The sequence below is a fragment of the Crocuta crocuta genome, unplaced genomic scaffold (genome assembly GCF_008692635.1).
Source record: "Crocuta crocuta isolate KB4526 unplaced genomic scaffold, BGI_CrCroc_1.0 scaffold167, whole genome shotgun sequence".
In the NCBI taxonomy this organism is placed as follows: Eukaryota; Metazoa; Chordata; class Mammalia; order Carnivora; family Hyaenidae; genus Crocuta; species Crocuta crocuta.
Genome location: NW_027532406.1, coordinates 7,878,883 through 7,905,542, shown reverse-complemented (window position 1 = coordinate 7,905,542; position 26,660 = coordinate 7,878,883). Strand labels below are relative to the sequence as shown.

Below are 26,660 nucleotides of genomic sequence, written 5' to 3'. Positions count from 1 at the left end.
TAGGTTGATTGATTCCTTCTGTGTGCAGGTTTTTATTTTGATGAAGTCCCAATATTTTATTTTTGCATTTGTTTCTTTGCCTCAGGAGACATATCTGATAAGAGGTTACTATAGCAAATGCCAAAGACGTTACTGTCTGTGTCCTCCTCTAGTATTTTTATGGTTTCATATATCACATTTAGGTCTTCAATCCATTTTGAATTTATTTTTGTGTATGGTGTAAGAAAGTAGTATCTGAAAACTACAAAACATTGATGAAAGAAATTGAAGATGACACAAGAAATGGAAAGACATTCTATCCTCATGGATTGGAAGAACAGATATTGCTAAAATTTCTGTACTACCCAAAGCAATCTATGTGTTTAGTGCAATCCTATCAAAAGACCACCAGTATTTTTACAGAACTAGAACAAACAATTCTAAAATTTGTATGGAACCACAAAAGACCCCAAATACCCAAACCAATCTTGAAAAAGATAAGCAAAGCTAGAGGCATCACAATTCCAGATTTCAAATTATATTACCAAGCTGTAGTGATCAAAACAGTATGGTACTGGCACAAAAACAGACACATAGATAAACAGAACAAAATAAAAAAACCAAGAAATGAACCCACAACTATATCCTCAATTAATCTTCAACAAAGTAGGAAAGAATACCTAATAAGAAAAAGACAGTCTCTTTAACAAATGGTGTTGGGAAACTGGACAGCAACATGCAAAAGAATGAAACTGGACCACTCTCTTCCACCACACAGAACAATTTCTTAACTGTGGAGCTTCAGCAAACATTCCTGTCTCAGTTCATCATGAAACCCTTGCTATCAGCCACACGATTTTAGGTATTCAACTGTCCACAGCCAGTGGACTACCCATAAGTGATTCTCAATTCTAAATGCTTCTCTCCAAGAATGGTTGAAACTGATATTTAAGTAAATGCCATAAGAATAAAGAAGAGATTAAAAATATTAGCGGTGGGGAGGGGCAATGAAAACTTCTGAAATGTAGGGGGGAAAGGCTGAAGCAAGTAAGAGGAAAAATTGTTAATACCTTCCTTTGAATTATCACTATAAATTGCAAATAGTTGGTGAGGAATATAAAGTAGCAAATCTCATTGAAAACCTCTAGCAAAGAAAAAAGCAAAGAAAAGCAAGAGGTAAATATCATCTCATATAATGTGTTAGCACAGAGAAAGGGCTAAGGATAAACTTTCACAAATACCATCTGGCAATTCAAAGATTTATTTAATGTTATGAGTTCGTGCATATTTAAGTAAAATCACTTCCAATCACATAGTTTCTTACAGTTTTTTCTAGTTGTTGTTAGACAAGACTGACCAAATCTGTCAGCCAATTAACAATAAAGGTTGCAATTTTCATGCAATACTGTTTTTAAATTTCATTAAAATTTTAGTCCTCTGGTCCTTTTTTTAATTCCATTTTCTTTAGCACTCATTCCATTTCACTGCTAGAAACTTCTCTTACTTTGTGATACTAAGTCTTCACTGATTTAGGGACACTTGTGTGCCTCTTGGTTTTGTCATATAATCATGATTACAATATAAGTATGATTTTAACATGAGGTGTGTGTGTGTGTGTGTGTGTGTGTGTGTGTGTGTGTGTGAAAGAGAGAGAGAGAGAGAGGAACAGTTTTATTGTAAAGAACATGCTCTTCACTAACTTCAATAACTCTTCTCTCTATAATGACACCTCAGACACTTACATAAACTAGTTGCTCACTAAATCCCTTAGATTTATATTTTATAAAATTGTATTACGTAAGAAACTGAATTCATTTTACCTAAGTTTATACATACTCATTAGTATAGTGTCACCAACATTCTGAAGTCAACCTAGCCTTATGAATGCTTCTTTCATTGACATCAGAGAAATGCAAATCAAAACCACAATGTGACATCACCTAACACCTCTGAGATTGGCTAGTATCAAAAAGGCAAGAAAAAAAAACAAGTGTTGGCAAGGATCTGGAGAAAAAGGAACCTTCATGCACTATTGGTAGGAATGTAAATTGGTACAGCCACTGTGGAAAACAGTATGGAGATTCCTCATAGAATTACCATATGATCCATTAATTCCACCACTGAGTATTTATCCAAAGAAACAAAAACGCTAATTCAAAATGATATATGAAATTAAAAATAGAACTGCCCTATGACCCAGCAATTGCACTACTAGGTTATATTGTATACCATGGAATACAAGTGNATATGAAAACAAGGAGGGGAACAAAACATAAGAGATTCTTAAATACAGAGAACAAACTGAAGGTTGCTGGAAGGGGTTGTGGGGAGGTGGACTAAATGGCTAAGGGGCATTAAGGAAGATTTTAAAAATAAGTAAATGTTATTTTTAGAAAACAAAAAGGTATATGCACTTCTATGTTTAGAGCGGTGTTATTTACAATAGTCAAGATATGGAAGCAACTCAAGTGCCCAAAGTGAATGGATAAAAAAAAATGTGGTATATTATACACAATGGAATATTACTCAACCATAAAAAAAGAATGAGATCTTGCCATTTGCCACAACACAGATGGGCCTAGAGGGTATGCTAAGTGATATAAGTCGGACTGAGAAAGACAAATACCATATTATTTTACTTATATATGGAATTTAAAAAGAAAACAAACAAGCAAACAGAAGCAGAAACAAACCCATAAACACAAAGAAAAAACTGACAGTTACCAGAGGAAAGGAAGGGGCATGGGCAAAATGAGTGAAGGGAAGTAGGAGATATGGCTTCCAGATATGAAATGAATAAGTCATGGAGATAAAAGTTAAGAAGGTAAGGCACAAGAAATATAGTCAATGGTATTGTAATAACATTATATAGTGACAGATGGTAGCTATACTTGAGGTGAACATAGCATAAGACATAGAGATGCTGAATTACTGTTATATACCTGAGACTAATGTAACATCGTGTTATCAACTGTACTTCAAGAAGGCATGAAGGGAGGGAGAGAGAGGGAAGAAAGATAGAAACAAACTCTTGTTAGAAATGAGTTAATAAGTTCTGATTCTAGAGGAATGCGTTGAATGGACAGTTAAGTCTGAACATTTTACAATCCTCTAAAAATACTACCATGAATTAACTCAAAAAATCTCCAGCCCAAAGTGCTCACATTGGTTTGGGAGAAGTACTAGAATTCTGGATGTTAAGTGATCTACTTTCTACTTATCAGCAGTATTGAGGAATGACATTTGAAACTATGGGAAAGAAAATTACTCCCTGGGAGTTAAACTCTGTAGTTATCACATACACAATGGATTGGAGAAGACATAAACCCAAAAAAGAAAGGAATTTTCTCTTCACATCCAAGAACTTGATAATGATGAACTACATTGTTAGGGTCAAATGATCCATAATCTTAAGAAACAATGGATCTCGGGCTGCACACAGTGTCTAACCTTAACAAAAAATTAATCAAAAATAATATGTCTAGATGGGGGTTAAAGAGTACACTTATCATGATGAGCACTGAGTAATGTACAGAATTGCTGAATCACTATACTGTACACCTGAAACTAATATAACACTGCATGTTAACTATACTAGAATTAAAATTAAAAACTTAATAAAATTAGCTTCTGCACAGCCAAGGAAACAACCCAGAAAATTAATAGGCAACCAACGGAATGGGAAAAGATAGTTGCAAATGACATATCAGATAAAGGGTTAATATCCAGAATATATAAGGAACTCATCAAACTACACGCCCGAAACACAAACAACCCAGTGAAGAAATGGGCAGAAGATATGAACAGACACTTCTCCAAAGAGGACATCCAGATGGCCAACAGACACATGAAACGATGTTCAGCATCCCTCCTCATCAGGGAAATACAAATCAAAACCACACTGAGATACCACCTCACGCCAGTCAGAGTGGCTAAAATGAGCAAATCAGAGAACTCTAGATGCTGGCGAGGATGTGGAGAAACGGGCACCCTCCTACACTGTTGGTGGGAATGTAAACTGGTACAGCCCCTCTGGAAAACAGTGTGGAGGTTCCTCAGGAAACTAACAATAGAACTCCCGTATGACCCAGCAATAGCACTGCTAGGAATTTACCCAAGGGATACAGAAATGCTGATGCATAGGAGCACATGTACCCCAATGTTCATAGCAGCACTCTCCACAATAGCTAAAACATGGAAAGAGCCTAAGTGTCCATCAACAGATGAATGGATCAAGAAGATGTGGTTTATCTATACCATGGAATACTACATGGCAATGAGAAACAATGAAATCTGGCCATGTGTAGCAACATGGATGGACCTTGAGGGTGTTATGCTGAGCGAAATAAGTCAGGCAGAGAAGGACAAATATCATATGTTTGCACGTATAGGAGGATTAGGAGGAACTTGACGGAGGAACAAGGGGGAGAAGAAGGGCGGAAATGGTGGGGGAAAGGGAGAGAGGCAAACCATGAGAGACTCTTGAATGCTGACAAAAACTGAGGACTGATGGATGTGGGGGGAGGGGGGGATGGGCATGGAGGAGGACACTTGTGGGGATGAGCACTGAGTGTTATGTGGAAACTAATTTGACAATAAACTATTAAAAAAAAAAGATTAAAAAAAAAACTTAATAAAATTTAGGGAAACCACCCATTGAAGATTCTTAATGATAGAGAATAAATGGAGGGTTGATAGAGGAAGGTGGGGGAGGGGGAGGATGGGCTATATGAGTGATGGGTATTAAGGAGGGCACTAGTTATAATGAGCACTGGGTGTTGTATGTAAGTGATCAATCACTGAATTCTACTCCTGAAACCAATACTACACTGTATGTTAACTAATTGGAATTTAAATAAAAATTTGAAAAGAAAAAACTTAATAAAATTTTTGGGGTGTGCCTGGATGACTCAGCCAGTTGAGCGTCCAACTTTGGCTCAGATCATGATCTTGAGGTCCATGAGTTCAAGCCCTGCATTGGGCTCTGTGCTTACAGCTCGGAGCCAGGAGCCTGCTTTGGATTCTGTGTCTCCTTCTCTCTCTGTCCCTTTCCACTGCCCCCTTCTCTCTCAAAAATAAATAAAGATTAAATTTTATATTTAAACATTTTTTTTAATTTTCATGATGTTTAAAAGAAAAAAACAATCGTATGTCTAAGGAAGGGCACTGTTGATTAAAACGGGGTTGCATCAACCACAAGAGAAAGAAAAATCACAAAAGTTGGTGATATCTACCCAAACACTTTCCAAAAGAGTAAGAGCTTTATATGATAAATTTTAAATACTATAACCCCATTGGTAAGATTATCTTATAGAAATTATAGATTAACTTGATGATTTTAACTTTATACCACTTAAATATTCCCTTTATCTAGCTTCCTTTGTTCTATTTCCATACTCCCTTAACAATCTTCTGGTTATTATTTATAGTCCTAGTACCAGTCTGTCTATAATGAGAAAGCATACTGGTTGTATGGGTGTATTTTGCTCTAAATAATAACTTAATTTCCTTCATTTTATTTTTCTTTATTTATTTTCACTGTTCTACATAATAACTGTATTTTAAGTTAAGAATCAGTCCTAATTTTATATTATAAGCTTCATGTCTTGGTTAATATGAATATGCTCATGAGAGACAAACCTGGTCTTGGCATACGTATCTGACAGGGGTCATAGTTACAAATAACAGAACCCACTCTAGCTAACTTTAATAGAAAGGAATTTGTTCTGGGTTATTAGTTTATTTATAGAATTTCCAGAATGCTACTCAGACAAGAACATTAGCCAAGAAAAACTTTCAAAACCACCACCATTCTATTTTGGTGAAAACCCTGCAACTGTCACCACTTGTCATTCAATATTTATGATATTAGAAACCAGGCTTAAAAACCTCTGCCAGTATTGCCACACAAAAAATATGCATCTTCCACTAGACTGTAAAAAGAACCTCTTTCTCCTTGTGGGGCAACTCTCATGATGCTGTTTCCCTCCAAGTTTCACTGCTATGCATCTTTTTGGCAAAGCCTGGACCACATTCCCAGCTGCAAGAGAGCCTGGGAAATGTAATTTTTATTTTTTCCAACCTCTTCAGCACTTAAAGGTACACTAGGGAAGAGCTAGAATAGGTCAGATGAACTAATACCCAGTATATATTAAAACTATTATATTGTTTAAAACACTAAAAGAATTGTGTGATATTTGACATGTTTTCTTCCCCACCTCAATTCTATCATATATAAAATTAGAATAGTAATATCTATCCCCATTTCCTTATAGAGATTGTTATAAAGAACATGTCATATGTCAAGGTGTTTTGAAAAGCATGAAACTATATAAGGCAACCCTATTATAAAAATTACTAATTATTGAGAGCTTACCATGTGTCATTCGTGAACTAAAAACTTCAGATTTAGTACAACAATTATAGTAGAGGAGGCAGAGAAAGACCTTAACTACTACACAATATTATCTCCTCTCATTATTAGTTATATGTGACTATTTAAAGCAGTTAAATAAATTCCCAGGTACTTTAAATTATTCATCAATTTATTTAAATCAAATAACTTTTAAGTTAAATGCTTGAAACTGAACCAAAAACATAAAAGTAAAGAACTGTTTATTTTTTTATAGAAACCTGACCAGAAAATGGTCTCCAGAGGTTTCATACTTTTTATAAATAAACTTAGCTTCTAGACTATATTCATAACAACACTCAATTGTTTAAGAATGTACAGTTGTTTCCTGATCCCTAAGATATCAAGCTCCATATTTTCTGTTTCAAGGCAGGTTCAGCTCTGAATCAGCAAGTCCTAAATTGTTTATTTCCACTTAATTTATTATCTGTTCCAGGTAAACTATAATATGTTCATACTCCTGTTAACCCTATTAATTTAACTTTGCTCAGACCATTCCCTCTACTGACACACACAGCACATTGAGCATCATCAGTTCTTTCAAGATGGCACAATGGGCACTCACTTAACCAGGTCTTTTCCCAGACCTCACTGAGATGGAAATAGAAATAGAAATAGAAAAGTACAAAAAAAGAAAGAAAAAACCTAAACAAAATTGCTAAGGAGAGCCAACAGCATGTGAAAGCCTTCTAAAATATAGAAAGCTGATGAAAGGGTATTAACTGATGAAAAAAGAGGAGAAAGCGATGGTCTACAATATGCCATGAGGAGTCTGAAGAAGATATCAGAGTCACCCTGCCCATTGGAATCCGAAGAGGCTCTGGCTTAGAGATAATACAGGGCAGAAGTTAGCAGTGGTCTGAAACCAGGGTGATTAATTATATTCATGTGTATGAAATGCTGTGCCCCTTTCCCCTTTCTCTATTACTGTTGGCAAAGCAGCAGGCAGCTCAACAGTTACCCCCAAGTCATAAAAAAGAGGGCTTTTTTCGTCCAAAGAAATCAAGGAAATCATCTGGAGAAAACTGAAGCATCTGATTTGTTATTGGACTACAGAGTAAAGCCCACCTTATTTTGACACACAGAGAAAGAGATTGCTACACAGCTGTTTTATGGCAGGAAAGAGGGGAAATGCCAGGTAGAGAAATATTGGGATAAAGGATATGGTGTGGGACACCTGGATGGCTCAGTCAGTTAAGCGTCCGACTTTGGCTCACGTCATGATCTCACAGTTCGTGGGTTCAAGCCCCGTGTCAGGCTCTGTGCTGACAGCTAGCTCAGAGCTTGGAGCCTGTTTTGGATTCTGTGTCTCCATCTCTCTCTGACCCTCCCCTGCTCATGCCATCTCTCTCTCAGAAATAAATAAAACATTAAAGAAAAAAATATTTTAAAGGATGTGGTGTGCCTAACCCAGAGATGTCTGGAGACGATAATCAAGTTACATCACTGAAGGGAAGACACAGAGTTTGAGAAGAGATGTTTCTGTGGCAAAAACAAAAACGAAGACTCCATGAAACAACTACTAGAATTGAAAAAGAGATTCAGAATCTCTAAAGAAAATAAAATACATATACTTTTTTTATATATGAAACAACAAAGAGGAACTAGACCAAATGGTAGCATAATTTTAAGCAACGGAAAAGAAAATCCATTTGACCTTGATCATAGAATTATTCCCTTTTGATTGGCCAATGGATTATGACATGAGACCATTGGGAAAGGAGATACAATTTTAGCATACTATTCTATCATGTAAATAAAACATATAGCATCACAGTAACATTAATGTTCTGCATTGGTTTTCAACTTTTATTGTCAACTAATAACTAATGCAGATTATGTCATTATGGTTGAATATCAAAATTAAAATGTTAACAGCCTTGATTGTCTAAGAGTAAGATTAGAAATGACAAAGGTAAACAGTGAAAGGTAAAATGTAGAATTAAAGACAGAGAACAGAATGAGTGCTATTATTCTTACCAAACACAAGAAAGAGTCAGGATATTGACTAAAGATGATGGACTATGAAACAAGGAAATAACAGTAAAACTAAAAATAATATTAAACTATAAAACATTGGAAGGAAAGCAGTTAAGATGGAGAAGGAGTAGGGCGACTCTAAGCTTCTCTCCTCCCCGGAACAACTAGATAAATATCAAATCATTCTGAACACCCAAGAAATTGATTGTAAGTCCTAGAGAACAAAGCTGCACCTCTACAAACAGAAAAAAAAAACAAAAAAAGACCCACGGAAGGTAGAAACATCAGAGAGTTGATTTATGGGAAAAAACAGCTGTGGGTGCTATGCTGGGGAGGGAGCTCTTGTCATGGAAAGAGTAGCTACAGAGAGAGAAAGAGTGAAAAAAAATGAAAACATGTACAAGGGACTGCAGAGAAAAACTGTTCCCCAAAACCACTGGCAGGGAAAAAAGGAGAGAGTTTCAATACCACCAGTTTCTCATAAATAGTGGAGCACAGAGTCTGAAGTTTTGGAGATCAGCGCCTGCTTGTGCTCCAGGGAGGAAGCAGGGTAGAACCTTAGAATGGAGAGGTGCAGTCAGAGGGTCCCAGGGGTCCCACAGGGAGAAGTGGTTTCCCTACTTGGGTTGCATTTGGTAGTGGTGATACAGCCTCTCTATAGGCAAGACCCTGTAGGTGCCACTGAGCTGCCCTATTTACCAGTATAGTAACATAGACACAGGCTGATGGCAGTAAACCCTGGGACCAGCTGTGTGTTGCAGTTTACCATAAACTCCAAGCCACTGTGCAGTGGCCAGACTACTTTCTAGGATGAGCTAGCACTGACCACTGCAGGGTGACATGCAGAATCAGTGCAGGTCACAGCCATGGGGATCTCTGGAGAGTGGAGTGTTGAAACACTGCCATGCCTGAAATAAAACACAGGAAGGGGATGCTGCCTGATAGGTGGACAGTTCAGACACAGGGTGAAGGCAGGGATCTGATGGAAGCCAAAACACAGGCGGTGTGACTAAACATCTGAGAGGAAAGGAATTTCCTGCTCTGGATGACTAGAGAGCAAGGTGAAGCCATTTTTATCCCTAGACCACCAGCACTAATTGACCTCAGTGAGCTAAGCAGCACCACCAAGTGAAGAATGGAGCCACTACACCAAATCCTGCCTCCCTGAGTGCTCCAAGCACATGTCCACTAGAGTAAGTTGGCCTGAGAATCAGAACAAGTCCCTTCCACACAAGACCAGCACAATTCCCTTATACCCATTAAGTCTACTGATTATAGAGTGCTTGCTGCAAAGCTTTAGCTCTTAAGAGAAAGAGGATCTAGCTTACTTTGGGGTTTTTTGTTTGTTTTGTTTCTGGTTTTGGTTTTTTCTTGGATACAGAAAGAGCACTTTATTTTTTCATTATTTTTTCATTTTTTTTTTTACTTTTGTCTATCAAGCTTCTCTTATCAAGCAGAACAAAATATACCTAGGATCTACCTTCCTTTACTTTTTTGAAAATTTTTAAATTTTATCTCTGAGACAGAGATAAAAGAACTAAAATCTAGTCAGGCTGAAATTAAAAATGCCATAACCAAGATGCAAACCCAAACAGATGCCATGACAGCAAGGGTGAACAAAACAGATGAATGAGTTAGTGATATAAAATCTATATAAAAGTTAGTGATATAAATGAGTTAGTGATATAAAAACTATGAAAAACAGTGGCACTGAAATAAAAAAAGAGGAAACAAAGGTAATGAATCACTAAGGTGGACTTAGGGAACTCAGTGACATATTAAAATGGAATAACATGTATATCATAGGAGTTATGATAAGAGTCCCAGAAGAGGAAGAGAGATTTAAAAAAAAAAGGACAGAAGGTTTACCTGAACAAATTACAGCTGAAACCTTCCCTAATATGGGGAAGGACACAGACATTAAAATCTGAGAAGCAGAGAACTCCCATTAAATTCAACAAAAGCTGGCATTCATCAAGGCATAACATAGTCACATTCACAAAATACACAGACAACCAAAACAGCAGGAGGGGGGGGGGGGGGAACGTCCTTACTTAAATTATAAGGGAAGACATATCAGGTTCTCAGCAGATCCGTCCACAGAAACTTGCCAGGCCCAAGGGAATGACAGGATATATTCAATGTGTGGAATGGAAAAAATATGCAGCCAAGAATGCTTTTTCCAGCAAGTCTGTCATTCAGAATAGAAGGAGAGATAAAGAGTTTCCAAGACAAAAACTGGCAAATTTTAAGGGGAACTCTTTAAGTGGAGGAAAAAAGACCAAAAACAACAAAGACTAGAAAGGAACAGACAAATCATCAGAAACACCAACACTAGAGGTAACACAATTGCACTAAACTCATATCTTTCAATAATCAATCTGAATGTAAATGGACTAAATGCTCCAATCAAAAGACAGATTACCAGAATGGATTAAAAAAAAAACAACTATACAATGCCTACCAGAGACTCATTTGAGACCTAAAGACATTGTTGCACTATATGCTAACTACTTGGATATAAATTTAAAAAAATAAATTAATAAATAAAATTTTAAAAATTAAATTAGAAAAAGGACCACCAGCATTTTTCACAGAGCTAGAAAAACAATCCTAAAATTTGCACGGAACCACAAAAGACCCCACCTGAATTTCCAAAGCAATCCTGAAAAAGAAGGGTAAAAAAAAAACAAAACTAGAAGCATCATGATTCCAGATTTCAAGCTATAATATAAAGCTGTAGTCATCAAAACAGTATGGTACCAACATAAAAGCAGACACATAGATTAATAGAACAGAATAGGAAACCCAGAAATGAACCCATAACCATATGGTCAACTAATCTTTGATAAAGCAGGAAATAGATAATCCAAAGGAAAAGAAAGTGGTGTTGGGAAAACTGGACAGCAATATGCAGAAGAATGAAACTGAACCAATTTCTTATACCATACACAAAAACAAATTCAAAATGAATGAAAGACCTAAATGTGAGACAGAAAATCTTCAAAATCCTACAGGACACTACAGGCAGCTACCTCTTTGACTTTAGCCATAGCAACTTCTTACTAGATACGTCGCTGGAGCAAAGGAAACAAAAGCAAAATGAACTATTGGGACTGCAGATAAAAACCTTTGCACAGTGAAGGACACAATCAACAAAACTAGAAGGCAGACTACTGAATAGAAGAAGATATTTGAAAATGGCATATAAGAGAAAGGGTTAGTATCCAAAATATATAAAGAACTTATGAAACTCAACACCCAAAATACAAATAAATCCAGTGAAGAAATAGGCAGAAGACATGAATAGACACTTTTACAAATAAGACATCCATATGGTTAACAAACACACAAAAGATGCTCAATATAACTCATCATTAGGGAAATACAAATCAAAGCACAATGAAAGACCACCTCACATCTATCATAATGGCTAAAATTGGGGCACCTGGGTAGCTCAGTCAGTTAAGCAAATGACTTCAGGTGAGGTCATAGGTTCAAGCCAAGCTTGGGCTCTGCTGGTAGCTCAGAGCTTCAAGCCTGCTTTGGATTCTGTGCCTCCCTCTCTCTCTGCCTCTCCCCTGCTCATGCTCTGTCTGTTTGTCTGTCTCTCTCAAAAATAAATAAACATTAAAAAATTTTTAAAGAATGGCTAAAATTAACAACACAAGAAAAAACAGATGTTGGTGAGGATGCAGAGAAATGGGAACCCTCTTGCACTGTTGGTAACAATGCAAACTGGTGCTGCCACTCTGGAGAACAGTATGGAGGTTCCTCAAAAAGTTAAAAATAGAACTACTCTATGATCCAGCAATTGCACTAGGTATTTACCCAAAAGATACAAAATACAGTTTCAAAGGGGTACATACATCCTAATGTTTATGGCAGCATTATCAACAAATAGCCAAACTATGGAGGGAGTCCAAATGTCCATCAACCAGTGAATGGATAAACCTGTGATATTGTACACATACAATGGAATACAATGGAACATTACTCAGCCATCAAAAAGAATGAAATCTTCCCATTTGCAATGATGTGGATGGACTTGGAGTAAATTATACTTAGCAAAATAAGTCACTCAGAGAAAGACAAATACCATATGATTTCACTTATATGTGGAAATTAAGAAACAAAACAGATGAGTATATGGGACATGGAAAAAACAAGAGAGAGAGAAACAAAGTATAAAACTCTTAAGACAGAACAAACTGAGGGTTGATGGAAGATGGGTGGGTGATGGATATTAAGGAGGGCATTTGTTATGATTAGCACTGGGTGCTGGATGTAAGTGATAAATCACCGAATTCAAATCCTGAAACAAATAAAACACTGTATGTTAACTAACTAGAATTTAAATAAAAATTTGAAAGAAAAAGAAAAAAAACATTGGAAGGAAGAAAGGGTAAATCGGTAGTACAGATTAACAAATTTCCATATTTCATAATAGGAAATAAATGGATAATATATTTTTTAATATTTATTTATTTTTGAGACAGAGCATGAGCAGGGGAGGGGCAGAGAGAGAGGGAGACACAGAGTCCAAAGCAGGCTCCAGGCTCTAAGCTGTCAGCACAGAGCCCAACACGGGGCTCAAACCCACAAACTGTGAAATCATGACCTGAGTCAAAGTCCGACACTTAACCAACTGAGCCACCCAGGTGCCCCATAAATGGATAATATCTTAAGTTGACAAGTAAAGGAAAAGAATTAAAAGCATAAAACTTAAAGTTAGATCAGAATATAGAAAATCAAAAAGACTTCTTCCAGGGTATGGAACTTGAAATAAAGATTTTCTGTGGGGTGTGGAACTGAAGGTAGCAAGGAGCAGAACAGGAGAGATTGTTGTTTTTCATCATCAACTCTCCCACATTATTTGATGTTCTAGGATATACATATTTTTCTCTAAAATTTTTAGAGATCTGAGTCAAAGTTCAACTTCTCCTGAAACAATTATTAAGTCTCTTCATTCTATAACATCTTGAACTTATTCATCTCTTCTAAGTATCTAATTTAATTTCCTAAAATTAAGTCTCATTACTTTAAGCTCTTTGAAGTCAGAAATCACACCTTTTTAAAATGTGATTCTAAATATTTGATACAGAGTACAATATGTATTTAGTTTGGCTAATATATTAAGTAGCCAGCAAAAAGCAAAAAAAAAACAAAAAACAAAAAACAAAAAACAAACCAAAAAAACCTACCATTAGCGTTCCTTATCTAACAGCTGATTTCTTTAGTCCATAACCTAACATTCTGTCTTCATTTCACATGTCAATGCTTTATCTTCTTTCCAGTTTTTAACAAATGTTTCTGAAACTATTTTTTTAAGAGTTATGAGATATTCTAGGGAATGGAAAATCACCGGAGTTTAGTGACTTCCATCCTTTAAGACTTCTTAACTATATGGTGGTCTTCAATCAAATCCAGCATAGCACATAGCAGATTTGTGGACAAGTTTATGAAACAATCTCCCAAATATTCAAAACTGCACTGTGCCTAGAGTCATGAGGGGGGTAAAGAGAAGTAAGAATGGACACTAACCAGGGACTAACTGATGCTGAAAAACAAAAGCTTGGCTCTCTTGCCTCAAAGGCAAGAGACATTCATTCTCCAGAGCTCTCTGTGGGATCAGGAAGAGATAGAGTTCAGATCAGCACTGTCCAACAGATAATTAATGTGAGCCACACGTACAATTTAAAATATTTTAGAATGCACAGTCTTTAAAGTATTAATAGTAATAAACATGTTTTAACATTGAAAATATAAAAAGAAATAGATAAAATGAATTTTTAAATTATATCGTTTTACCAAATATTTAAAACACATCATTTCAACATGCTATTAGTATACAACTTATTGGGAAATTAATTATATGTTTTTCATACTGTCTTTGAAATCTATTATACACTTTAGTCTCTTTTTTTTTCACAAATAGTTTATTGTCAAGTTAGTTTCCATATAACACCCAGTGCTCATCCCCACAAGTGCCCTCCTCCATGCCCATCACCCCCCCATCAGTCCTCAATTTGTTCTCAGTACTCAAGAGTCTCTCATGGTTTGCCTCTCTCCCTCTGCCCCACTATTTCCCCCTTCTTCTCCCCGACGGTCCTCCGTTAAGTTCCTCCTAATCCTCCTATACGTGCAAACATATGGTATTTGTCCTTCTCTGCCTGACTTATTTCACTCAGCATAACACCCTCAAGTTCCATCCATGTTGCTACACATGGCCAGATTTCATTCTTTCTCATTGCCATGTAGTATTCCATCTATACTTTACTCTTAAATTTCAATTCAAATGCTAAATTTTATGACAAATATTTGATCTATCTTTAGATTTCAGCAAATTTACAGTTGAAAGAGCAGATTCACATACCTATATTTCAAAGTTTTCTAGTAACTGATAAAGTATCTGTTCCTTTAAGTTTTAAACTATAATTAAGTCAAATTTACAGTTCAGATCTTCAGCCAATTTTCAAGTGGTCAGTAGCTACCTTGGGCTAATATTTGCCATACTTCAGTACAGCTTTAGCTCAGTTTTGCTCAGCGTCTTCCCCACCCTATTCTGATTCCTTCAACTCCTCATAGGTTTCACACAGGACTCCTTCTGTAAATCATCTGTACAAGAACCCTTATCTTAGGTGCTACTTCTAGGGAAACCAACCTATCAATATAGATTATAACCAATTCCCCTCTTGGAGATTTGTAATACAACTTAGCATTTTAAATGCATTAACTGAGAAATTCTCTGGTAAGGAACCCCGTTTAAAATTTTTAATCCAGAGTTCTATAAATTTATTTAACTGCTTTTTCTCACAGAAGAGCTCTTAGCATCTCCAGGAACACTAGTTTCCAAAGAGCACAGCTTGAGGCTGCCCTAGAGCATCATTCTCAAGCAATTCCGAAGAAAGTTGGTGGGATAAGACTAACATATATTAAATGACAGTGGAAACAAAGGGAAATGGCTATATACAATTACCAAACAGTCAACAAGTACTTATTAAATATAGCGTCATGAAAGGAGTCCCAACTCTGACAACTAACTGGGTGACCTCAGGCAAGTCATATGTTCTTTCTAGATTCAACTCTCCTCAACTACACAATAAAAATAACAATAGTAGCTACTTCACAGAGGTACAGTGAGGATTAACATCTCTGCCCACTACTATGATCAATGCTTTATATACATTATGTCAAGACACATAAACACTAATATTATTACAGTTGTCTTTTTATCTTCACTAGAAGGCAACATGAAGATGTAACCTCTCTATCTTCTATATAATAATGCCAGATAAATCTTCCTAAAGCACGGACCTAGTCCTGTCAGTCTTGACTCAAAAATTTCCTTCTATGCTCCAGCATTCTTATCTTGCTATTCAAGGATCTCCAAGGTCTACTACAAATCTTTCATTACAAAATGGTTTCACATTTGCTTTCCATGCATTCTATGCAATGCTCAGGCTTTGAGAATTTCCAACATTATATGCACATTTAGAAAAAGATGAACCAAAAAGGAGCTAGAGAGGAAGTAGACAAAAAGATAAAGAGGGAAAATGAGAACTGCATGGTTCTCTATTATTCAAGGAAACAGAGTATTTTAGAAAGAAGAAAATAAACAACTGTCTCAAAGGTGGTGACAGTTCAAGTCAGATGATACCAGAGATATAAAAGTTTGTAAAGGGCTTGTGAAAGAAGATGTTGAGTTCAGTTTATACATAAATGTAAGGTAATACTAAAATAGCTAAGTGGAACTACCTACTAAATGGTCAGAGCAGTGTTGACTACAGTGTATATCACTTCTCACTGGGGAAGAAGGAAGTAGCATTTCAACTTCTATGTTAGGCATCAAACATTCTCAAGAATGAAAATCATAGGAGACAAGAGAATGTGAATGAGGAAAGAGAAGGAAGGTGTAGAGAATAAGAAAATTTACTGTATAACATCCTGAAATGAAGGGGAAAACAACAAATAGACCAAAGAAGAACAGAAAAGGTGAAACAGGATTCACAGTTTAAGAAGAGAATGGACTGGGGCACCTGGGTGGCTCAGTCGGTTAAGTGTCCAACTCTTGATTTTGGCTCAGGTCATGATCTCATGGTTGGTGGGATTGAGCCCACATTGGGCTCTGCACTGACAGCAGGGAGCCTGCTTTGAAATCTCTCTCTCTCTCTCTCTCTCTGCCGCTTCCCTGCTCACATGTTCATGAGCGCACTCACTCTCTCTCTCTCTCTCTCAAAAATAAATAAATGAAAAAATTTAAAAGAGTATACTAAAGGAAATTGAAGTTTTTTGAGTATGGTTGACACATTACATTACATTAGTCTCAGGTGTACAACATAGTGACTCAACATACGTTATGCTATGCTAGCTTATCACATCTGTCACCTTACAATGTTATTACAACATCATTGACTATATTCTCTAGGATGTGCCTTTTATTCCCATGATTCATTTTTTAATTTTTTAATGTTTATTCAATTTTGAGAGACAGAATGAGCAGAGGAGGGGCAGAGAGAGAGGGAGACACAGAATCCAAAGCAGGCTCCCAGCTCAGAGCTGTCAGCACAGAGCCCAATGCGGGGCTTGAACACATGAACTGTGAGATCATGGTCTGAGCCAAAGTTGGAAACTTAACCAACAGAGCCATCAGGGCACCCCTCCCATGACTTATTCATTCTATATCTAGAAGTCTGTATCTCCCACTCTTGTCACCCATTTAGCTCATTCCTCTCCCCCATCCCTTTGGCAATCATCAGTTTGTTCTCTGTATTTATAGATCTGATTCTCCTTTTTGTTTGTTAGTTTACTCATTTGTTTTGTTTTTTAGATTTCACATATGAATGAAATCATATAGCATTTGCCTTTCTCAGTGACTTTTTTCACTTAGCATGATACCCACTAGGTTCATCAGGAAATGGAATTTTCATTTGCCAATTGTCAAGCATGGACGAGCTAGTATGTGTGATCAACGAACCAGTGAAAAGGCATATGAATGAACAGGCTAGAAAAAGAAAAGATAATTATAGAAGAAATGTCCCTCAAAAGAAGAGAAGAGATATACCAAGATCCAAGTAAAGACTGAAAACTTTTAAAGACTAAAAAAGAACAAGACTTTCTTTAAAACCAGAAAAGGAGATGAGAAGAAAGAATCAAGGACAGAAATTCTAATAATTGTTGTTCCTGATGAAGAGAAATTGCCAACAGCTTAATGCCCTCTTTAACACTAAAATATGCCACAAAATAATAATGTTCAGACTAAGCATCTATAATGATATATTTCAGATCACCTACTCTGTTACCTTTGCACATACTTATTAAATGATTACAGAGTAGTGCCATCTCTTTAGCCATGAAGGAAAACAAAGTAATGGATAATCTATGCATCACACCTTTGATTTCAGACTCAGTTCATATTTTAGCTTTAGGGCTCCTCACTTACAAATAAATTTGTTAATATGTGTTAAATCTTTACTCTTACCTCTGAATTATACATCAGAGTAAATGGTATGTGACTTACAGAATACCTCTTACTTTCAAAACAGATATTGCAATTCTTTTCTCAAATCAGCTTGTCTATATGTCATAGGTCCAACTTATCAGGTGACTGAAAATGAGACAGCTGCACATACACATCAAGTACTTCGCAAATGCCCACACAACACTTCAAGATGGGCAACACTGAAGAGTTTGCTGAGAATATCAAATGCACTATAAGAAAAGTCTGCTGCAGATTTTTCAAGTGAACACTAAGGGATGCCATGTTGAGTGTGTTCCAGCAATTAGTAGTTTACAAGCAATGTAGCTAATTAGCTCATCAGTCTTCAATAGAAGTGTTTCCATAAACATTCTGCCAGCTACAAGACACCATGCATGCATGTTAAAATGTGTTAGAACAAGAGTTCATCATCCCCTTTCAAATGAAGAATGAACTGCATCTCCTCAAACACAATGTATTTGGTAGAAAGATTATTGTATTTGTGACTTTATGCTTATCTAAGAACACTTTTGAGATATAATAACAGTTAAATATACACAACATCAACATAGCAATAGATGGAAATAATGAGGCAACAGCTGTTGCCTTTGAAACCATATATAGGCTGTGAGTAATTGGTGGTAAATACCAAACATTTTATCTAAGTCCTAACTGCAATGTTGTTGAGCAGAGAAGATGGAGCTGACCTGCTCCTTAGGGACAATTAACTAAAAATTAACTGCTATTTTCTTTTATAAAGAAATTTTCAATACAGTTGAGCTTCAAAAGATAAGATCTTTCAACACAGCTGACCTAAAAATGACACCAGAAAAATTTAAATCTCTATTTTTTGTAGGACACAATTTTTCCCCTATACAAAAATAAAAAATAGACTAAATAATCAGGGAGGCAATAGGTAACATTTTAAAGGTTCAGTATTGGAAATTCTATAATGGCATTTGTTGTTTAGGTACCCAAGTATACTGATAGAAAGATTAATTACACTTCCAAGATACCATTTTCCAGGAATAATCGTTTCCAGAAGTAATCGTTTTCTCTGACTAATATGGATGATAGTAAGTCTTGATCTCTAATTCCCACTGGGAAAAGTCTATAAACCTAGGGTGTTGGAAATCATTATAATGAAGAACTATAAAAAGGTACAAAGAGGGATAAATTGTTTAAATACCATGAATACATATATTATACACATAACAAACATGTGCATTTTTCAATAAAAACATTTATTTCTCACCAGGGAAGGGACAGTCCCTCCCTAGTCACTAGCCATATCACCTATCCTGCTAGAAATACTCATAAACCATACAAACTGAGGCAAGCTGTCAGCTGCTGCTGGCCTAAATTTTACAAATATAAAGTTGGGAGGCTCCTGCATTAATAGACTAGATAGCATAGCATTTATTTTAGTATAAAATTCCATAGCCCCATATTTGGGAAGGAAAGCTATAGTTAGAGGGCCCTAGTGGATTCTGAAATCTCCTCATTAATCTTCTTAGCCCTCCAATTGGCTCATAGAAGCCTTGGTGGAGGCTCACAATTAAAAATAGATGGGGAAGTATTTTAGCAGAGGCAGGATTCCAACAAATTTGCAAGCCGTTTTCCACTTAACATACATCAACATGAAGACTATGGTACATGTTTCCAACTGCTGGCTCTGGTAGTAATAACTGCCAAGGCCGTTGGTACTAAACTGCACATTCCAGATAATTCATACCAAAGTATATGGGTTAGTGCTATGCTACACCTGTGTAGGCAAAATGTTGTATACAAAAATGGTGAACTTTAATCTTTTTCTGAACACTCTTGAAATCTCAAATTAATTATCCCTTTATACATTAAGGAAACCATACTTTTTATTTATTTTACAACTGACCTTTGAACAACAAAGGTTTGAACTGCATTGGTCCACTTACATGTGGATTTTTTTTATAAATACAGTACAGTACTTTAAGATATTTTCTCTTCCCTACAATATTCTTAGTAACACTTTGCTTTCTCTAGTTTACTTTATTGTAAGAATATAGTATATGATACACATAACATATAAAATATGTGTTAATCAATGGTTTATGTTATCAGTAAGGCTTCTGGTCAACAGTAAGGTGTTAGTAGCTAAGTGCTGGGGAAGTCAAAAGTTTTCATTGAGTATTATGTGGAAACTAATTTGACAATAAACTATTTGTAAAAAAAATAAAATAAAATAAAATAAAATATCCACTGATGTTTTATATTTAAAAAAAAAAGTTATATATGAGTTTTTGACTGCATGAGGGTCAGCATCCCTAACTTCTGCATTGTTCAAGGTCAACAATATTTCAACTAGGAATCTAAAAATGAGTATGTATTAAGATAAAGCAGTGAGTGTTTGCATGAGAAAACTATTAATACTATGTTTAAGTTTTCAAGGGAAAAAGAATCTGATACCCTTTAAGATTAAGTCATTTACTTGTTTACTACCTGTCTTCCCACTAAAAGGGAAAGCCTTGTCTATAGTTGACTTCGAACAGAGCCTGGCCTTAGAACAGAGCCTGGCCTATACAAAAGTTTCAATAAGTTTCAATAAATATTTAAATTTTTAAAAATAAAACAGAAAGAAATGCAACTCTATGAGAAAAGACAAGCTAAACAAAGAACACATCTTCCTATAAATTATATACATATCCACCTGTACTCATATGGGAGAGATTCCTCTTTCCCTATTTAATGATAAAATAAAGGAAAATGGAAGTTTAGAAGCACTTTTTTATTGCTCCTTCATATGTGCTTCCACAGTCTCTGAGACATATCATTACAATGGCATTTATCAGACATTATTACAACTGTTTACATGTTCTATTTACCCAGTAGACTATTAATACCTAGGGCACATCTTATTTATCTCTATACTCTTAGAGCCCAAAATAAAACCAAATACAGATACCAAATATTTACCCAAAATAGGTAAAAATAAGGCACTTAATAAATGTTTACAAATGAACAGAGAAAGGGCATAAGAGTCTAAAGAGTCTCAATATGGTTTCTTTTGTAACCATCTCTTCTTAATAATATCTCTTAATAATATCTCAATGAAATAGATTATTTACTTTGTTTCTACAACCTTACTCTCTCATAGTAAGCCCATATTTTTTAGAAAGAGAGAGAAAGAGTGAAAGCAGGGGAGAGGGGTAAAGGGAGGGAGAGGGAGAAGGAGGAGGAGGAAGAGAGAGAGAGAGAGAGAGAGAGAGAATCTTAAGCAGGCTCCATGCTCAGCACATGGGGCTCAATCCCACAATCCTCTGGGATCATGACCTGAACAGAAATTAAGAGTCAAACACTCAACCAACTGAGCCACCCAGGTGCCCCATGCCCATATTTCATTTGAGATTAGGACAAACTCTGAACCAGGTTTAGTTAATATTCCACATGATTTTTGTCCTATTCCTTTTTATTAATGAAAGCATTGATGAAAACACAAAAGAATATCTTTTTTTCAATTGTAATTCAAATCTATAGTTCCATCTAATTTTTTTTTTTTTTTTTTTTTTTGCTTGCCCAAGGCAAAAGCTAAAGCCAGGATAATTAAGAAGCCTACCCTCTGTAGGGATCTCACAATACCACTAAGTTATATTTAAAATAAATTTCAAGTTTCCTCTACAGCCTTAAATTTAACTGACAGATCTTTAAGACATTTGCTAAACCCAGGTCACTAGTTACCTTCTTTACCAAACAGCAAACTAAATAATGTTTATGAATAGAAAGAATACATATACATACAGATACATATATTTCTATTTCTATATCTACACACACACACACACACACATTGCAATTCCCTGTTCTTTGCTATTTCACATATGAACGGTAAATGCTGTATACTGTATCATATTACTTTTGTAAAATTAGTTTCTCACATAAGCCAAATAAAGTACCATAGTCTTACTATCATAAGGGATTCCAAGGAAACAGGCCATGTGTGTTTGCATGTGGCAAATGTTTCCTTCTTTTTAAAAATAACTATACTAATGTTTCATTTCAGAGATAATACCTGAACAAGTACCAATCTAAAAAAGTCAACTGCATTTCTATACACTAACAATGCCATAAATATAATTGATTTCAGTCCATATATATTGCCATTTAACAAAAATGACATATCCAAACAGTTTTTCAAAGTGGGTTGTCCCAATTTTACAAGCAATAAATGGTTCTGTTACTTCAAAGTCTTTTTAATCAGACTTTTTAATTTCTGCCAATTGAATTGTATAAAATGGGACCTCATTTGCATATCTCTGATCACTAATGAAGTTGAATGTCTCTTTATATTTCCACTAGAATTACAAAATCAAGATAATTTTTATTTTAATATTTACTCTGAGGTACAGTAATCAAGACAATGTGTTATTGGTGTAAGGATAGATACACAAATCAATGAAACAGGGCAGCGTTCCTAAGTAGATTCACACAGATATGCTCAACTGATTTTCAACAAAGGTGCAAAAGTAATTCATTTGGGAAAGAGTAATTTTTTAAATAACTATACTGAAACAATTAAACTTCCATATACATCTATATAATACCGGATCAATTGAATTCCCATATGAAAAAAAGAAAAAAAAAGAATCTTGACCCCAGCTCACACCATTCCTAATGGTAAAACAATAAAGCCTATATATAACTACATATAAGAATATCTTCTTGACTTGCAGTAGACAAAATTTTTTAACAGAACAGAAAAAATTCTATCCATAAAGGTACGGAATAATTTATTGGAATTTATCAAAATTACTTCTGAATATCAAAAATGCTGATATAATGAAAAGAGATAAGATGCTTTTCATATCCACAACTAATAAAAACTCATTATCTAGAGCCCACAAAAACTCATCAGAGAAATACAAATTAAAACTACAATGAAAAAACACTACATATACTTCAATAAAAATCACTGACACTAACTCCAAGTTAATAAGAATGTAGAGCAACTGGAATTCTTATACATTACTGATAAGAGCGCCAATTAGAAAATCCACTTTGGAAAACTTTGGTAAAATCTATTAAAGCTGAGTATATGCCTTATGACCCAGCAATTTCATCCTAAGTGTAACCCAGCAGGAATATCTACAGTCATGCACCAAATATGCACAAATATGTACACAGCAACAATGTTCTTTAAGCCCAAAAACTGAAAAAACTCAGTTGTCCATCTATGTAACATGAATAAATAAATTATAATCTATTCATCAAGGAAATGAATGGACTACTATATGATGAGGTCTCACAAACATAACATTGAGCAAAAAGAGGCCAAACTCAAGAGATAACATACTATATGATCCCACTTATGTAAAGTTCAAAAAGAAGCAAAACACTAACCTATGTGATAACCAGGATAATGGTTACCTTTGAGGTGAAGAAGTAGTAAGTAGTAGGAGACACAAAGATTCTAGGATTCTGGTAAGTTTCTATTTCTTGATCTGGGTGCAGATTATATTAGTGTATGTACAATGTGAAACTGTGTTGAGTTGTTCATGATAACGTATGCACTTTTCTTTTTTTCTTTTTTTATGTTTTATTTATTTCTGAGAGAGAGAGAGAGACAGCATGAACAGGGGAGGGTGAGAGAGAGAGGGAGACACAGAATCTGAAACAGGCTCCAGGCTCTGAGCTAGCTGTCAGCGCAGAGCCCGACGCGGGGCTCGAACCCACGAACCGTGAGATCATGACCTGAGCCGAAGTTGGATGCTTAACTGACTGAGCCACCCAGGCACCCCATGCACTTTTCTGTATTGATCTTATTCTCATCATTTAAAAGACTTTAAATATAGCCAATTGTGTGACTTAGAAACAATGTTTATACATTGTAGGGGAGTAGAGGCTATAGAAACAATGTCTGTACATTGAAGGGAGCAGAGGTTATACGAAGGTAGCATATATGCTATAGGCAAAACATGTAATCCAAACATTATTAAAAAGTTTAGATAATTCCTAGCTAATTGTTACATGATATTCTAAAACTATTAAAACAAAATACTGGGTTTAATACTTTGCCATGGTATGGATGTAAGTATAGGGGTAAGCTGTAAAATCACGAGCAAAAAATAATCACTATGTGGGCCACCTTTGCTGGATCTCTACAGTTCTACTCACACATGACATTTCCTTTCACCATCCTTCCCTAGTCTATCCATATCCCATCTTCCATAGACAAATTCTTTATGTAATCAAATGTCCACATTATTTACCACTTCAAGTCTCTAACTAAAGCCACTAAAGTTAGTTAAACAGAATAAAACAGAATCCTGTTGTAATACATAAATTACACTGTCTTTAATAGAAGACATTTTCTAAATTAGTCTCAAAATTCTTTTTGAAAATAAGTCAACAAATATTTAAATAAAAATATCCCCTACATCTATTATTTTTTTTTACTTTCCCAAATATTTTAAACTTATTATTTGCTCTTCATTATGCCACCGGACAAAACCCTTTTAAAAAAGCAGGAAACTAAAATGTGTTTCTAGTATCAGAGAGGTACTGGAATCAGAATTTGTTCTCCTGATACTTCAACTTCACCAATGAGCTAAAATTCCTTCCAAATTTTTCGGAACAGTGTTCTCACTGTTACTGTCTCTGCTATCCATAGGATAAGCATTGGCTTTTCCCCAAATTCCAGAACCATTTGCCATTTCACTGCTTTCCTCCCACACTCAAGTGGCAGCAGTTCAATTTGGCAGTTTGTCAAAAAAAAAATAAGAGTATAAAGCACTGGGTGATCTTTAACCAAATGCATTTGTTGTGTACACCACATATGCCATATCTATCACATGATAATATGATTTCACACATTATAATAGAACACAGGGAAGGATATACTGCATAATCCTAGAATCCACACATACTTCTCTTTAAGACTTTCTCTTTAAAGTAATTTACTTTTATTGAGCCAAAAACTGGTAACTTACTTTTTAAAAAAAATATACCATTTCATGGCAATTAATGCTTTTATTCTTTCCTGCTGAGAATGACCAAGGTCTTACGCAGTTATTGTGAGGTGGTTTACAAAAACTATATTGTCAAATAGATCTCATTATCTGAGAAAAACAATACCAGAATAGCATTCATATTCCTCCAAAACACTCAGGAAAGAAATCATATCTATGAGGGATGCTTGGATAGCTCAGTCAGAGAGGGTGTCTGACTATTGATTTCAATTCAGGTCATGATCTCACAGTTGAGAAATCAAGCCCAGCATCAGGCTCTGCACAAAGCTTGCTTGGGATTCGTTCTCTCTATTCCTCTCTGCCTCTCTCCTGCTCGCTTCTGTGCATATGCCCATGCTCTCTCTTTCTTTCTCTCAAAATAAATAAACTTTAAAAAAAAAAAAAGCATGAGAGATAATTTGTCATAAAAGCAAAAATAAAATCATTTTTTATTTATTTAACAAACATCAGGTTATGTGTCAGGTACTGCTCATCATATAAGAGGTGGTATTTGCCACCTTCACGAATTAAGAGTCAAAATTTACTGAACAAGTAAAGTAACATTTGGTGCATGGGGTAGTAAATCCTATTAAAGAGAGATGTCAGAGTCTGTGGGAACATAGAAGAGGGATATCTAAATGAACATCACAAGTTTAGTACACACTTCCTGAAAAAGACCTGGGTTGAGCTTTGTTGCAATAAATAAGAATTGGCTGAATGAAAGGGGTAACCAAGGTGAAAAGAATAGCTGATAACAGAGGTACAGAGGAATGAGGCAACATGTACCATTCAAAACACTTCAAATTCTTGTTTGGAAGAAAGCTGGAGAGGGGGACAGAATCAGGACATGAAAAGGGAGAGAATGATAGAAGCCAAATCATGCAATGCTGTGTAAGCTAGGTTTACAAGCCTGAACTTTATCCAGAAAAACAATACCCCAATCCTTCAGAAGCTTCAAACGTATTTCAATTAAGCAGGGAAGTAAAATGAGTATATTTTCCTCTTTAAAAGATTTATTTGGCTTTGGTATAAGGTAAGGCTAATGCTGTAATCCTGAATTCAGGAGAGAACATTAGTAATGAAAAAGAGAGAAAAATCTGAGAGACAAAAAGAAACAGAATTTGTTGAACTTAGAGACTAATTGGAAGAGAAAGCAAAATGAGAATGAAGAGTCTAAACTGACTCGGTGACTATGTGGATAATGGTAACAGATCAGAGAAGAACAGGACAGGGTCTAAAGTGGTAGGGGGTAGGGAGGAGTGATGAATTCATTTGAAATTATCTTGGCATTATGTTTTCTTTATGTTTTCTGAAGAGGCTCTGTAAAATATAAATCATATATAAAGTATATAACAAATAAAAAATAAATCTATATTTGACCTGAGGTTTATTATAGCTAGTATATTCATTTTAATTATTTCATTAACTAACATTTTCTGATTTTCATACATTTATGTTGGGGAGGGAAATATCTGAACACCCAAGTCTCCTTTACAAAGCTTAACAGGAATATTTAAGTTTTCTTATCCTCTCAAAGTAGTTTCTTGCAGCAAGCTGATACATAAATAGGGCAGTTCTTTTAAAAAGAGTCTGCAAATGAGACTCACAGGCATTAGAAAATTGTTGTATTATTGTATGTAAGTAAATACCTCCAAAGGTGACATACACACTTTCATTTTATCATATTCACACAGCAGCAACATGAGTTATGTCTAGTTTATGCAAAGAATTTCTTTTTAAGTTTAGAAAATCCAAACCTCCAGAATATCAAAAAATAAATGTATTTCTGAGTAGACAGGTCTATAATTTAATACCTCCAACTATTAACAAG

The 26,660-nt window shown here is 35.4% G+C and overlaps 1 protein-coding gene across 1 annotated transcript in view; it reads right to left on the bottom strand.

The window, feature by feature from the left end:
* The window catches only part of CTNNA3 (catenin alpha 3), a 1,601,461-nt gene that overhangs the window by 1,530,470 nt on the left and 44,331 nt on the right, over positions 1 to 26,660 (bottom strand). The gene's annotated exons all lie outside the window — the stretch shown is intronic.